Below are 17,151 nucleotides of genomic sequence, written 5' to 3'. Positions count from 1 at the left end.
CATGGAGCAGGGTGCTTCATCCCATACCTTTTTAAATGAATGCTAGTGATAAAGGAATAGACTAGCACCCGCTTTTTAACCACAAAACATGAACAGAACAACTGCTGCCTCTTCTGTTGCTGATCCCAGGTGCTTTGTTAGCTTCGTTAGAACCTGTAACAGGAATAAGGAAGTTTCTAAGCCTATTCAGTCTTTCCTTTGTATTTTGAGGGTAAGGAAATTCTGAAAGCTTTCTGATGAGAATCATAGCACAAGCTCATCAACTCTTTCCTACTGTTCAATTAGATCTTGTCATGGCAGAAGGAGGATATATTTAAAGCAATATCAAAGGGTCCATTACCCATTATTAGTTTTCTGAACCGTTTAGTTGTCTTCCCGCACAACGGATCATTGATTATAAACTAGTGGTTAGACAAATCCTCGGCAGGAGGTTCATAAGCATTATTCCATTATATCAGTGAAACTATGCTGATATATGACAGCTGAGAAAGTCCAGAAGTTTTGCCCTAGCCGATGTCAAACAGGATTTGCCCATGGTCCCATCTGCTGGCTTTAAAGATTGAGCTAGGGGTGTAGTATGGCAATAATAAGGAAAAACTATTTCAATCAATTTTGCTATGACACTAACAATAACTATTACAACTGGAAAAGTAGTTAAGCCACTTATAGGCAAATCAAGCTATCAAACTGTCTTTATTTGAGCAGGGGAATTGAGAATAAATATGCTGTGGCAAATGCCAAAGAGGGTGCTACCTCACCTGTAGATTTCCAACAGCAAAATTTCACTGGCTTCAACATGCCTATACGATAAATGAGGCACCATGTAGGCCTGTCTTATGATCTTGAGATGTTTACTCAACCAGTCTGTTATTTAACCTGGTATTTATTGATTGTCAGGTGAAGTAAACTGTTTGCTGGAGCAACATCAGTGAGTTTGCTGTACTTGCCTAATTAACTGGTCTCTCTTAAGCTCTGTAACTTAAGTAACCCTCTTAGTAACAAGTTCCTAGAGCTCCTTAAGTGGAATCTGAAAGTTTTTAGCCTATCTTTTCTAATTAAATCTTCTACAGGCCCCACTGACAACTAACAAACAAAATTTGGTAAAAGCACTGAAACCAGCGAACACAGAATGACAGACCAGAGTTACACACTTGCAGTGCTGAACATCAGCATGATAAAGGCAAACTTTCCCCTCATTCACATTTTTCTCTTTCCTGCTAACTTGTGCCCAAATTTATGGGCAGGAAAAGAGGACAACTTTACAGACTGTTGCTAAAGGATTATCAGAAGCATAGCGAACTTCAGCTCCCCTTGATCCTGACACAGACTGTCCAATTAATATCAGAAGTTCAATTAGAGCACATTTTATGAGTTGAAAGAGTGCACCAATCCATAGCTGTTCTTCAGCCAATAATCAGTACGGCCATCGATAACTCAGAACTGAATGGACCAGGGTAACAACGTAACAGTAACGGGGTAGCAATGAGTAACTGCACAAGCAACTGTGACTTACTGTAACAGCAGCTCGTAATAGTAGGTGCTTACAGGCAGTGGCTTTGATTTAGCAAAGATGTTTAATTAGAACTTAAAACACTTGCTTAACAGAGTGCTACAACATAATGTAGCAGGGATGCTTTATGAAAGAGGCCAGTGCTGGACGTATTTTAACAAGTAAACAAAGGTAGGAGAAAACTCCATCAGCTTGCAAAAGTCTTCTGTGGTCTCTTCATAACCTCTTTGTACTTAGACCAGAGTTCTGTCAGCACATAATCTCACCTTGATACTCAGCAATCATATGCAGCTGCCGAAAGCACATGCTTGTGAATACATACAATTTTACCTTTCTTACTACAGTGTGTATGGCTACTACTTTCTAACAGGTGTGGATACACTTGAAGAGAATGGTATATCCTGTGCTGATTTAGTGCCTTAAAATATTTCAAAATATAAATCCAGTGAAATCTGTTAGGAAATAATCCATTTCCCCAATTATCATAGTTCCAGAGAAACTAAGCCCTCCAATAGAAATTATACATTTTAATAGTAGCAGTGGCAACTCAGTGTACCAAATGAGTGAGTAAAAGTTAACATCCTCACAGAAGTGGAGAAGAAATCTCAGCGGTCAAATCTATCCAATAAAAATGATGGACAGATGAGTAAAAAGGAGAACTTGCATTGGAATTCATGTCCACCTGTGAGGAAGTGTACTGGGTCTGGCTGGGATGGAGTTAATTTTCTTCATAGCAGCTTTTATGGTGGATTTGTGACTAAAAAGGTGTTGGTGAGACATCAGTGTTTTGGTTATTGTTGAACAGTGCTTGAACAGCATCAAGGTTTTCTCTTTCTCCCACGCCGGCCCCTCCAGCAAGTAGGCTGGGGATGACAAGAGGCTGGCCAAACTCACAGCCAGGACAGCTGACCCCAGCTGCCCGAAGGGATATCCCATATCATATGACATTGTGGTCAGCAATAAAAGCTCAGGAAAGGAGGAGGAAGGGGGTGGCAGGGAAGGGGACATTCAGGTTATGGCATTTGTCTTCCCCAGCAACTGTTAGGTGTGCTGAGTCCCTGCTTTGCTGGAAATGGCTGGAACTTGGCCCAAAATGGGAAGTAGTCCATTATTTTTTTTCTTTCGGTTTGCTTGCCTGTACAGGGTTTTTTCACTTATTAAACTGTTCTTATCTTGACGCATGAGGTTTCCACTTCTGCTCTTCTGATGCTCTCCCCATCCCACTGCAGGGAGAGTGAGAGAGAGGCTGGTGCATATTTAGTTTCTAGCTGGGATCAACCCACCACAAGAAGGAAAAAAGTCCAAATACAGAAATCATGGGATTAGAAAGAGAAGATGCTGAGAATGAGTGACCATAGACACTTAAAGAGTGTCCAGTTCTTGCATTCACTGAATCTTATTCTAACTGAGGCAAAGAGGAACTGGCTCCAGAATTGCAGGCAAGAAACACTCAGAACATTTCCTTTCAGATGCCAGGAACAGAAGAGAGCAAACAAGCCTTTCAGGTGATGCTAAAAACATTTGAGCTAGTGGATGGAGGCTTAAAATCCAAGCTTAAAATGTCATCAAAAGCAGCATGATTTGATTGTATCTAACCTGAGGAACGTGTAGGGAGTGTTACTAAAGAAACTAGCTGAGCTGAATGAAGGGGTCAGTTAAGTGTGCACCTTGTAGAGGCATTCCCCCCTCTTATTCCTGCAGGAAGGGAAAGATAGAAACATACACATCAATTGCATAACTTTTTTTTTTTTTTAACAGCTTAAAGCAAATCTTACTGTATGAATGGAAAGAATTTAAAACAATTCCTTTGCACTTCAAGCTCTTGTGACTTTGCTGAGAAGTCTGTACTGCATTCCCAAGCCTTCAGCTGCCAGACTCACAGGATAGGGCAGAGATGGTTTCCTTTGGCTCTGCATCAGTTCTTAGGAGCTGCAGAAGTTTGGGGAGGGAAAAATCAACAGTAAGGGCAATTTTAAAAAAAAAATGCTAACAAGCTCTTTATGACAATATTATTCACCAGCTCTCAGGATCTGTGTTGGATATTGTAGGAGCCACATTGCAAATTCCCAAGTCTTTCAGTACTTTGGGATGCACTAAGTATGGCTACAAGAAGTTGTCCCTAGCCACACACGAAGCAAGGTGGCAATTAGAAATGTACAGCATCATTCCTGATGTCATCCCCTTATTCCTCCTGGAACATAAAGGCTCTAGGGTTCTGCAATACAGTGATATTTTAGTGAAAGAAAAATGAGCAGCAAATCTTTCTTTGGGACTGCTCAAAACAGAGTTAAGCATAATTTCCATAGCCTAAATCACATCTTTATTCTGGTACTCACTGTCCTCCAGAGAAAATTAGAAACTAGGTTACACAGGAGAAACTGTTTGCTGTTCTGTCTTATCTTCTCTAAAAATAATAAATTTGCTCACCTTCAACCTTGTATTACTTCCTGTACTTAAAATATATTCCATGTCTCAGGACCACATGTGACAGAAAGTAAAAAAGTTTTGCTGAAGGTTTAGTTGTCCACTTTATTTACAAAGAGAAAATACTGGCATTATTTCCTTCCTAAAGTATCAAAGATCAAATGGAAATAACTAGTCACAGACTTGATTTGGTTTTGTTAATCAGTGCTTCACTCTTTATACTTCAGTGCCCAGCCTAGCTTGTTTTTATAATAACGACATGATCACTTGAGAAGATCACTTGTGGTAAGATAACAGGACCACAAAATACAGTCTTCAGGAAGTCGTATAGAGGTAAAAGTATTTGCAAAACAGCTGTGAGGGAAGAGGTTTTATTCTGAAGAGATAGGAGTTAACAATGACCAAATAGATTAGGAATATATGAATACAATCCTCTCCAAAATGCCATTTAAAAAAAAAAAAAAAAAAAAAGTTTTGTAGAAATACACATCAATGAAACTTAGGTCTAGGAAATTTCTGCTTAAGATGACAATGTAGAGCGTTCACCTGCATGTGAGTGTCCTTACTTCAAATCCAACTGAGTTAATGCAGGAATGTAATTCTAGGTTTAGCAGTTCCCAAGCAAGTGTCTAGCTGATAAGATACAGACTCCATATTTTATAAGCACTACATCTAAAGGTACTGCATTTGCATAAAGAAATTATCAGGCTATGGATGAAAAGAGAAGTATACATAAGCACCTTTCAAGTATGAAGACAGGAGCACAGTTCATCCCACTTTAAATCAGACATTGAAAAGAGAACAGATTCTTACTTTCCCCCAGTGACTCTAAAGAGAACCTTAGGTCACTAGTTCAAATACAGTATGCACAACAGAAGAGTATATGCAGGTGACATCTTCCCATTCTTTATCTTAACAGTCTGTCCCTTAGATCCAGATGAATCTAACCAGATCAGTAGAATCCAAGATAACTCCTGATGTGCAATCAATCTTTCTTTCCTTCCTTCCTTCCTTCCTTCCTTCCTTCCTTCCTTCCTTCCTTCCTTCCTTCCTTCCTTCCTTCCTTCCTTCCTTCCTTCCTTCCTTCCTTCCTTCCTTCCTTCCTTCCTTTCTTTCTTTCTTTTGAGGGGGGGGGCAGAGTTTGAAAAATTATGGTCTCAAATTTGACTAGCATAGGAACAAAAAGAAATATAAAATACTGATAATTTGGGGAGGGAAGAACTCAGCTGTTATATTTCAGCCAGCCTTGCTAAAGCTGAGCAAAAAGTACTGAGGATTCAAATCTGCAGGATTTGAATTAATATTCATTATACAACAGCAGTAAGAGTGCACAGGTGTCAGAGACCTGATGACTGAGGAGACAAACCAGTGATGCCTAAAGCATATTCAGGTGGCAGAATCCCTCAAAATCAGGTCTAGCTGCAGGCAAGAAAGATGAGGAACCCGTCCCATTTTTCTCAGCTACAAAGAAGGAAATACAGATTTTGCAATCTCATATATGTGTGTCATCCGGATCCTCAGACAGTCCAGATTTCCAGACCGATAATGAACTCCTGGTGAATCCAAGCAGAATATTGTCAGACAAGATAATAAAAATATTTTAAGTCAGTTGCTGCTAACTTTCTTCCAGAAACACAAAAATAGCTCTTATTCTTATCTGCATTGTGTCTTTGGGAAGATGACACAGAGCAGACTTACTTAATAATTAATTTCTTCATATAAAATTTTCAAAGATTTAAAGTGTCTGAAATTGTTTAAAACTTGTGTAAGGACGCTCTAAACATATGAGCATATTTTGCATTATGTAATTTCAGGTATGAAGGTGAGGATTTCTTACTGGGGTGGTGCATCACTAGTATCTAAGAGTGCTGTTAGAGTGGGGATGTTTTCCAGAACTCATGCATCACACCCAACAAACAAGGGTAAGTTTGCTGAAGATATGTGTTTGCGAGCAACCACATAAAGAATCGTGCATTTTTATTCTTTTTTCTGAGGGGAGAGTATTTTTGACCATAGCTTCTTAAAATCAATCCAACAGTTGCTAAACAAGATTAATAATATATTTCCTGTATCATTAATTTATTTTTGTAATATTTAACTAAAAGAAAAAAGAAAAAAATAATGTCTTCTTGGCATCTTACACTCACAGATTTCCTGGAACAAGTGGAAATTATGAAGATGAAAATGCCATGTTTAACATATTCCAAAGACAGTCTGCAGTTGCTTACTATTTTAAAAGATGCATTCCCAAGATAACCCTTTATGGGTTTTTGTTGAGCAATAGAAAGTTTCAAGTAATTATTTTCATGGCCTTCAACTTTTGGGGCTCCTGTACCCTAGGAGATTAGGACAGTGGCCCTGACCTAATTATGTCATTTTATAAAATCTGTAATTCATTCAAGACTTAAGTCATCTTTCTCTAATTAAGAGTTTTAATAAGATATGTTTACATAATTTGATCAAAGAAAGAGAAGTACTCTACAATTCCAAATTTCACTTAACTACAGAAGTCTTGCAGAAATATTGAAATAGAAAGGAGACTAAGCCATAATAAAATAAAATAAAATAAAAAAGCCAAAGTAAAAATAAAGAAAACCAAAACAAGATCATAAAGTCTGCCAGGAAGTCCTACATAAGCTTTACAGGTGGTACACAGCTGAAGCAAATCTATTACTTTGGCTCATATTTATTTCTATGAGAACATATTTGAGCATGAAAACCAGAGAAGACTGGATCAGGACTAGAATCCTTTCTAGAAACATTCAGCTCTATCATTAGAACAAATATTTTATAAATAGTGGACTTTTAATATTAGGCTTTCTCTAATAAAAAGTTTCTCTCTTTGAAAAAAGTTTAATTCCTTGCCTTATGTAAGGAAGCTAATACAATCTCAAGTAGATCTATAATTTCCTATAATTTATTGACAAAAGGGCTTTAATTTTAAACAGTAAAGTAAATATGGAGGCTGGTGGATTTTAAACTGTGTAAAGAAATTTGTAACCTTGCCATTGCTGTAGATCATCAATGTTAGTAGTAACCCATCTTACAACTCTGGAAAGTAATCTGTCATTTTCTGGACATATGGAAACCTTAGTCAATATCGCACATTTAAAAATCAGTAGTGCTTGTCCCTCTGGGACAATAGTGGATCTACTCTTTCAGCTCTACTAAGGGTGGAAGATCTGAATGCCATGCCTGTAAGTAAGTTACTAGCAGAAACAATCAAAGGTATGATTTCTGTGTGGTTTTGAGCCTTTGTAATTTAAGAAGAAACATCTGTATTGCTTAGCTGCCAATATAGGAGGAAGACACATCACCAGCCTGAGTGGAAGCACAGCTTACCCTTATAGAAGTGTAAGCTTACACACAGCTTATAGAATTTCCATTCTTTTCTTTATTCAAATAGAGACAAAAATTGGGTATATGAAGCAAAATTTAAAGGAAAAATTAAATTTAAAGCAAAAGTAAGATAAATAGGCACATGTAAGTAATGGTGTATGTTCCAAGATAGTTACAAGGAATAGTACATATCTCCAGTAAACAGAAGATAGCAGTGCTCATTCTGCTAGTTAGGAAGGCTGAAAAACTTGACAGTTCAGAACACATATATTGCAAGAAATTGCATTTCAGTTATGCTGCACATGTGTAGATAGTGATGGATTTCCAACCTTAGCCCTTAAGGAACTGTGAAACTGTTGGTGGTGGACTCTTGTAATGTGGAGGAAACACACATCTGCAAAAGTATAGAAAGAAGAAAGAAACTAAAGCAGAAGTGTGAAGTCTGGAAACGCAAACACACAGAATCTCAGAAAGAAGGGAGGGAGGGGAGGTGGTAGAATGCTTTAATGAGCCCAGAGAAACTTGTCATGAAAGGAACAACTAGTGATAAATGCTGCTGACCTTCATGGAGTGCATTTGCACTTTTTGGCCCATGCGTCCTGATGATTTGCTGAAGAATCATTTGCTGTAGTGTAAATTATGGATGTCATTGTGTTGGTACTACACCAGGTGAGATATACTTGTACTATGCCATAGCTTACTCATATGCTAATTTGAAAACTCAATAAAATTAACAAAGAAACAGCGTATTTTCAGCTGGCCAGGATTAAAATGCTGAGGACTATGCTGAGAGGTAACTAACGAACAGGAAGAAATGTACTTGTGAATTTTATTAGCTCATTTTCTAGAAACAAGGAATACCCAGAAGACAAATCAGCCTATCACCAGAATAAACAGACAGCAAATGCCAGAAAAGATGGGCACCATACAAATATATATTACATTATAAGTCCTTTACCCAACAGGGAAACAGTAAACTGCATCTCTCTTCACAAGTGGGCCTCCCAGAGCCCACTGCCACTGACATGCAGAGCAGTCTGGTCCCAGAAAATTCATTGTAACTCAGGACACCTCACCTTTACCATATTAATTTCTCTAGCTCTTTTACGGCAGATAGTCTGAAGTGGGGGGGAAGGGGGTCAGTTTATTTGGAGCATACATGTATATTTTTCCCTAAATTATATAGGATAGGCTATTTTCTTGCTTACTAGTCAGATCTGACAGTTTCTGTCATTCCTTTTTCCTCACTGTATTTATCTGCCTTCTTATCCCTCCACCTCACAGATGTAGCCAAGCTGAAATCAAGCCAGCTTTCGTGCTTGTTCCCAAAGGGTTCAGTCTTCTTCATTCTACCTAAATACAGATTAGTCCAGTCTCTCTTTTTTCTCTCCCCAGCACCATCTCTATATTGCACAGAATGGTTGAAAGGGGATGGAATTTAAGAAATAGGATCTATAACTTGTCCCTGTTCTCCACCACATGATTAGTTATTTTCCTAGCTTGTCAGAATAATGAAAGAATTTAATGATACAATGCTTATTAAACCAAATTGCATTGAAACAACAGCTACCCTCTTTGAAATTTATGAATTTAAACTAGACAACATTAAATTCAAATTCCTGACAGAGTCGATTGTTTTGTGCTAGATCATGCTGGCACAGTCTGTATTTTCTCTGTGCCTTCTAATGAGAGATAGCTATTTCTCTTGTGGAAGAAAAAGTGTTTTGATAACAGGTGAATCAGTTAAAAATACACTCCTTTAAACAAAGCAGTAAATAAAAACTGTGCTCTTGTTCTCTGAGGTTTTTATTTTTTCACACGTTTTCAGTTGAGTAAGAGCAGGGAATGTAAATATTGCCTGCTGTGTTCTTTCTCCAGATATAGTTATCCACAAGTTCAGCTACTGGAAGAGATGTCATGTGGCCATTCCAGCTCATGTCATTATACTATAAATAGATATCCACAGGCATAGGAAGGAACCTTGTTGTGCTGCTGCTCAAAATGATGACTGACTGTACTAATGTTTTCCCTTTTGGTAATATAATCTTAGTTAATGACTGCTTCCCTCAGTAGTCTATTTTTAGAAAGGATATTTAATTATATGCCTGGTTTATCATTTCTTATATTAATTACATCTAGAGGTCATGTGCTAGCACTTTTAATATTTAATGTTTTGAAAATAAATTAAAATACATAATTTCAGGATAACTAATTTCCAGATATTACAAAAGGATTACAGAAACAATTATGGTCTATATTGTAAGTCTAGATGACTCAAATGATGGCTAAATGGAGGCTGGGTCTTTCCTTTTTAGGATACCAGTTCAAATCCATCCAGTTTACTAGAGACAGAAAGCCAGTATCAAATATGGGTGGCTGAGTCATTTGTTGGAACAATGAACCTGATTTAGGCTGGGATTTTCAAAGCATCCCAGAAGTACCTAATCTCCTTAGGTACCTTTGAAAATCCTAGTCTCAGCTCTTTTTTTCATTTCACAAAAAGTCATTCACAAAGTGTAAAATCCTCACTCCATTGAAATCAATGGGAATTCTGCCCTTGAATTCAGCAAGGCCAGAATTCAAACTACTCAGGCCAAGTCTTACTTTGTTCATTTCTTTTTTACAGCAGCCAGTTTCCGAGGAGGGGACTGGATGTGTTTGAATTGCTGTTTCCAAACTCTTCAGGAATTTTTTATTGCATCCCAACTTATATATTATTATTTGCTTGTGAGTAGGGGAACAGTGGGAGGCAACCTTAGCAAGGAAAGGCTGAAAACAAGAGGATGATTTGAGTATGAATAATGCTGTTTGGATAAATCCATTTGTTGAAAGACATTCTCCAAACTGAGTCATGCTGTGATAGATTTTAGAAATTCCAGCACTGCTCAGAGTCCTAAATTCCAGCAGTGCCTGTAATGAAGGTCGCAGCCCAATAGGATTTGTAATTAAGATAGTTAGAAAAGATAGGTGAAAGCTGAACATCATCACTCCTTTTTACAGATGGAGAGCTAAGGCACAAAAATCTGAAATGGCTTTTCAGACATCATATAAGAAGAAAGCAACCAATCCAAAAGCTGCATTAGGTCTTCAAAATCCTCATCAAGTATAGCCATTTAACCTATGTATCTATAGTAACATTTTCATTCAAATACTTGCACACTAAAATATTAACATTTTCAAATAAATCTGAGCATAAGAAACACACCAAAACAAATCATTCTCAGAATTTAAACAAATGTTTTTCGATTCGGTTGTAATTCACCTCTCCTGAGCACAAAGAGATCGGCAGAATCCTGTTGACGACACCAAAATGGGTGGTGAGGTGAACACATCAGAAGAGAGAACCATCTTACAGAGAGAACTGGACAGGCTGGAAGAGTGGCTACCAAGAACAGTGTGAAGTTTGACAAAGTACAAAGTCCTGCACATGGGTCAGAATAACCAAAGAGCGCAGTAGAGGCTAGGACCTGTGTGGCTGGGGACCAGCCTTGCTGAAAGGGACCTGGGAGTCCTGGTGGACAACAAGCTGAACATGAGTCAGCAGTGTGCTGCTGCAGCAACAAAGGCAGATCAGATCCTGGGCTCCATCCATGGGGGCATTGCAAGGAGACATAGAGATGTGATCATCCCACTCTTCTCAGCACCTGTCAGGCCACACCTGGAATATTGTGTCCATTTCTGGCTCCCACAATTCAAGAAAGACACAAACAGACTGGAGAGGGTCCAAAGGAGGGTGACAAAGATGTTCAAAGGGATGGAGAATGTGCCCTGTGAGGAAAGACTGAAGGAGTTAGGCCTTTTCTCCCTGGAGAAGACTCAGGGGGACCTCATCACAGTATTCCAGTACTTAAAGGGCAGCTTCAAAGAGGACAGAGGCTCTGTCTTCACAAGGAACCACATAAAGAAGACAAGGGAGTGCATTTGGAGTGGTTTCATCTTGACGTAAGAAATAAATTTTTTGCAGTAAGAACAACCATTCACTGGAACAACCTCCCCAGGGATGTGGTAGAGTCCCCATTGCTGAAGGTTTTCAAGATGCAGTTGGACAGGGTGCTACATAAACTCTTCTAGGCTGCCTTTGCCACAAAAGCTTACACCAGATAATCTTTTGAGGTGCCTTCCAGCCTGGGCTATTCTATAATTGTATGATAAGTTAGTAAATCACAGTTATCAGGAATTGGTAGTGCTGAGATAATTATCAAGGATTCTAATATTTATATATCTGAATATAAAGTAATTCAATATTTAAAGATTATAAGACTAAAAGCAACTTCTTCAGTATGTCCCAACTCTTCTGATTTGCACTGAGCTAGTTTTAAAGTGTTATTTATCATCCCCTCAGCCTCTTCACACTTACTCACCCATTTGTAATGCTTTTAGGAGGTGCGCTGGCAAACTGTTACTCTTCTGGCCTTGCAGGAGATGATCATATCCCTAAACCCCCATATTTTGTTCTGTTCTTGGCAATGGAAAGCAATTTCATTCCAGCCACTTGCAACCCACTCACTTCTCTTCAGGGCACGATTATATTTTCTGCTCATCACTGCTGGAACACGAAAACAAGAAAACAACTGTAAAGTTAAAAAAAAAAAAAAAAAAATCTGATTCAGTCAGAAAGAAACTCCCCAGAAACATCTGTCCAGCGCCCTCCTCCATCCTGGTGTATCTCTATCCAAGTCCATTAGACAAGCAGTGTTTTCCAGTCCTTGAACTTTTGAGTTGAGGACCAGATTGGACTGCTTATTCTGTGACAGCAGGCAGTGAATGCCCAACTGCTGAAGCAACAAGCTAGGCAAATGCTTTAAAGTACAAAAAGATTGTGTGTGAGGGCATAAGAAGAGACAGAGTAAGACCACAGGTGAGGAGATAATTGCAGCTTCTTCACTGAGGTCTCTAAGGCCTCTCCTCTAAGATGGAGATTTTTGCAAAGATAAACCCTGTCTCGAGGGAATTTCCAGACTTTGTTTTGCTTTCTGGGACAAAAAGTGGTTCAGTTACCAGAACAGATCTCAGACACTGGGAATTATTTTGAAGGAATTATTTGCAACCCAGAAAAGTTACCAGAATCAGACTTTTACATCCATCTCCTGCAACAAAGCCAGATGAATTAGCACTATTGAGAGGGAAAACATTTACTGATACAAACTAGGAGCACAGTATGTGAGGAGAGCTGATCATGCTATTTTTCCTGCTAGCCTGACATCTTCACACAATTTCTCAGATTGAAATGCTGAAAACACCTGCCTACAAAGAATTGACCACAGCAATGATTTGTCAGAGGTAGTCAATACAGGATAAGGAGAAATCCAGTCTGACTTCTTGTGTCGCAGCAATAAGATTGTTAAATTTCCAGTGAGTAGTGCGTCATCCAGTTTCTGGTTGAAATCAAATCTAGTGAATGCAAGTCTTTTGTCTTCGGCAGACTGTGAGGAACTTTGACCTGCTTGCAGTGATTGTTCTTTATTCCACAGTCAAAATGGTTAAGAGTTAGTTCTTTGGAGTCTCTGGGTTTGTTCTGTAGTTCTCTACAACAAAAAACATTTTGTGGAATATTTTTTCTGCCTTTAGGAGTGCCTTATATAAGGATCCCTGCATGGAAAGAAGGATCTGAACTCTGTCTACCCATGAATGATTCACCAGTCAGGAGTGAACATCTACTTCATTTAGCATGCTGTGTTGACCAAGCCCCAAACATGATGGTCCCTTGACTATGTTGATCTTTGGTGTACAGAGCACCAGATTTTTTTATGACTCATGAACTAACTACTCGGCATGTACTGTAGAAATGCAAAGGGGAAAATGAATCCAGGAAAGTCTTACCTGGAAGCAAAAGGTAAAATTTGTACTGAAAATTTTAAGATAATACAGAAATCTGTTTTAATTCTGGATGTAGAGTCAGAGGGAAATACTGCTGATACCATGTGGCCTTCAACACTCAAATTCTGTGAATAAAGAATTGTGTTAAATTCCTACCTCATTAAATCAGCTGTTTAGCTATGTTCTGTTCTGCTACTGCAGCTCTGATCTGCATTGACAGTGTTGCCTGTAATACCTTGTAAGGCAAACAAAATGCCTGAACTATGAGATATAATGTAATGCAAAAGTCAGGCCAGCTACATTCTTGTCTAGTTAAGTACATTTTTACATTCTTTACTGAATACTTGTTGAGCTGTATATTTTTTTTAATGTAGTGTTGGGGTTGCGAGGAGCAATCAGCTTTCCCAAAAATTCATAACAACAGTCAAAATATCTCTGGAGTTTCACAAGAAAAATTTCCTTGTCAGCACCATTCAGGAGCCGTTAACCATAGGAGCATGGAAAAAAGTCTAAGAATAGGGCTATATCTTTAAAACAGAAAGTTGCTGTTGAAAGGCCTTAGATTGGCATCACTGAAGATTTTGACGGATGATTAAGACAAATACCATCTGGACAAGCAACAGCAAAGTGCCCCCAATATGCTATTGTCTATCAGTCCTGGCCCTTAAACGCCAGCTGTAAGTGACTGTCAAGATAGGATGGGTACTGTCACAAGCCCATTTATTCCCCTTTAAAAGGACAGGATGCTTGTCAGCGACTAGGTTCTCCAGAAAAAAAATGTTAAAAGAACCATTCTCTTCGCGAACTTTTCCTTTACATGTGTCTCCTGATCCCTGCAATGAACTTGGTTAACTAAGCAGCTGGGATATTGTGCAAACTGCTTATTATACTGATCACTACCATTTCAGTCCTCATTGTGGAGATCCAAGTTTTGTATTTCATCTTAAACTTTGAATTTAAATATAGCAGGGTATTTTTGTTCTGTTCTTGCAGTGCATGGCAAAATAGTGGGGCAGAAAGAAATGAACAAGAGCACATGAATAACATCATTTTATACGAACTACCAAAACACTATGTCCATTGCACTGTTCATATAAAATACTCCAAAAAGTGATAAGACAGGCACAATTCTGTTCTCTCCTGAATATTGATCTTTCCTTGTTTGCAGAATTTCACCTAAAGCCTTTGGTTTATGACAGAGTCTTAGGAGACAAAAGACAATTTGAAGAGTGTGACACAGAGGGGGAAAAGGATAAACTTTCTAGTGGGTCTCTCTAAAACATTCATTGTACGTCCATCTATCGCTGTGGAAAGGAAACTGGATTCAATGACCCAGCTGATCCCACCAGCACTTTGTCACTGCTTCCAAAATTTAGAGTCATTACATAAATATGAAGGTCTCCGTGCACTCAGGAATGCCCTTTGGACACCAATGTCAAAATTAAAAGGAGAGCAGGGCTTACTTTTTTCACTTTTTTTATGTTTCACTGCCCTTCTAGTTATTGCTAAATCAGAATTGTAAGGCTGATTTTTATTCATGGAGCTCATATAGATCATCTTCTTGGCTCTGAAATACAGCAGATTTTATCATTTGTTGTTTCCTAAAATATCTTTAACCTCTTTCTCAATCAAGTGATACAAATAGAATACAATGCAAAATAGAAGCACGCTTACTAGGAGTTTTTCAAGAGGTAGTGCCTCTTTAGTTATTAAAGAGCATTTTTGTTTGCTTGCAAAAGCAAAGGAATACATTTGCCAGTCCCTTGACACTCCTCTGCAAGTGTATGCACCTGATATGAATTCTGTCACAAGCCAGTGGGAAAAATTCTTGTTGGTCCCCATTGTGAAAAGATTGGCAGCACATCAGTGTTTATATCCCATTACGGGTCTCATGAGCTGCTTATCTTTCTCAGTCCTAGCACTCATCTTAGGCAAATCCTACATCCTGCCACAGACCTACTGCCTAAGTTGGGTTAAGTCACTTGGGGCCAGGTCTAGGCAGAGTGTGGCAATACTGAGTACAATGATCATGCTATGTGGTTGTGTTTAATCCAGTATCCTCTCTCTGACCACTGCTACTAGGAGAACGAGGTGCAAAAATCCTACAGTGTAAGTGGGATTTGCCTTTCTCTGCCCCCTCCTGCTGGCAATAGAAATGGTGTCAGAAGCCAAGAAGAAAGATAAAGGAAAGTGAGAAGAAGAATAAGTAAATAAATAAATAGATTCTGGAGACACAGAAATCCACCCAAGACATTTTAGTAGAAGTGAGGATGAAGAAAGAAAACAGAACGGAAGGGAAAATTATAGAACTAAGTAGCAGAGAGAAAGCATTAAAGAATGATAATGCTTACAGCATTCTTTGTTGTAGATATATATTAAAAATGAATCTGTTTGAAGGTGTCTCAAAACCATATAGTCAGATATAGTCAAGACATGTATTTACTCTGCATCTCTAATCTCATACCTCAGCCTGGGTTTTGGCCCAGTGTCCTGGTTCTGGTGAGGATAGAGTTAATTTTCACAAGGAGCCAGGATGGGTGAGCCAAGCTGGCCAGGGGCTATTCCATGCCATGCGACATCATGCTCACCATAAAAAGGGGCTAGTTGGGGAGGGGCGGGTTCGATGTGGCTCTGGGATGGTCTGAGTGTGGGCTGAGCATCCGGTCAGTCGGTTGTCAGATCGGTAAATTGCTCTCTGTTGTCACCCATTGTGAACATCCTGTTTTCAGTGCTGCTGTTGTTTCCCTCTCCCTTGCCATCCCAGTAACCTGTCCTTATCCCAACCCACAAGGCCTTGCCTTTATTTTTCCCATTCTCCTCCCCATCCTGCCAGGGAGGGGTAAGCCAGCGGCACATGGTGCTCAGGTGCCGGCTGGGGCTAAACCATGTCACCCAGCCATATTCCAAACCCATTATTTTATCCAAATTAAGACACAGGATATATGTCTCCATGGATAGCTATCATGGGCACTGTATGTGTGAAGTCTTTGTATTTTCACCTGAAGAGGAACAAACTGAATCCTACATGATCTTACCTCCTTTCTTTGAATTGAAACAGATCAACAGAATTGCTCACATGGTTGGTACCATGTTTAGAGGTAGGTCAACAACTAACAGTTCTGTAAACTCATCTTTCATAGTGTGTTCACACAGTATGAAGATCTGAGCTCTCCCCCAGCTTGTCCCCTTGACCATTGTGGAAGATGACTGAGGAGGGGATAATGACAGATCCACAAATACTAGTCAGGTTTTGTATTTAAAATCGGTGAACAGTGAGCTCAGGGACAGTCACCAGACTTTGCATCATACCCAGGATAAATACTCAGTAAAGGTACAATTACTGACATCAAGAATCATGTTTTGTGAACCTCCAGCAGTAGTTTACAGATCTTCAGCATAAAGGAAAAAATGCACAAAGAGATTTAAGGTGGTAATTTAGTATGGATTTCCTCATTGTGAAAATGTTCTTGCTGTCATAGAACTCCATCAGATCTCGAACATTTCTTCCATTTAGTTCATTTTTGTTGTATTAATAAAATTATGACTTTCTAAAGTAAAATCAGATTTGATAACTCCCACACAAAGAAGAATAAACTGAAAGCCAGCATGTTAAAAGTGCTATAATTTGCATTCATATAGTGCCTTTTATCAAAGAATCTCAAAATATTTTTAAAATGGCTATTATTCAGTTTTTCAGATGAGAAAGCAAAAAAAGGGACACAATCATGAAGATTAACACTTTTCAACTTGGATATAAATATTAGATATGAAAAACATGGCCCAGCATTCAGAATTTCTGAATACCTACAGCTGCTAGTACTTCTGAAAATCAGGCCATAACTGGCTTTCAGGTCAACAAAAGATATTGACTAAAATTAACTACTTTCTATTTAAACTAGTTGTTATTAAAGATTTTAATTGCTTAGGATTACAGCTGGTTGAAAAATGAAAATTATTTTCATACCGTATTTTCAAGTCTCAAGTTTGAGTTCATTCCTAAGGATTTGAAACAAATTGATTTTCATTTCACTTCTCTATTTATTAAGCAATAGTTTACAAGT

This window comes from Grus americana, chromosome 3 (genome assembly GCF_028858705.1).
Source record: "Grus americana isolate bGruAme1 chromosome 3, bGruAme1.mat, whole genome shotgun sequence".
NCBI lineage: Eukaryota > Metazoa > Chordata > Aves > Gruiformes > Gruidae > Grus > Grus americana.
Note: the sequence above shows the minus strand (reverse complement) of the source record.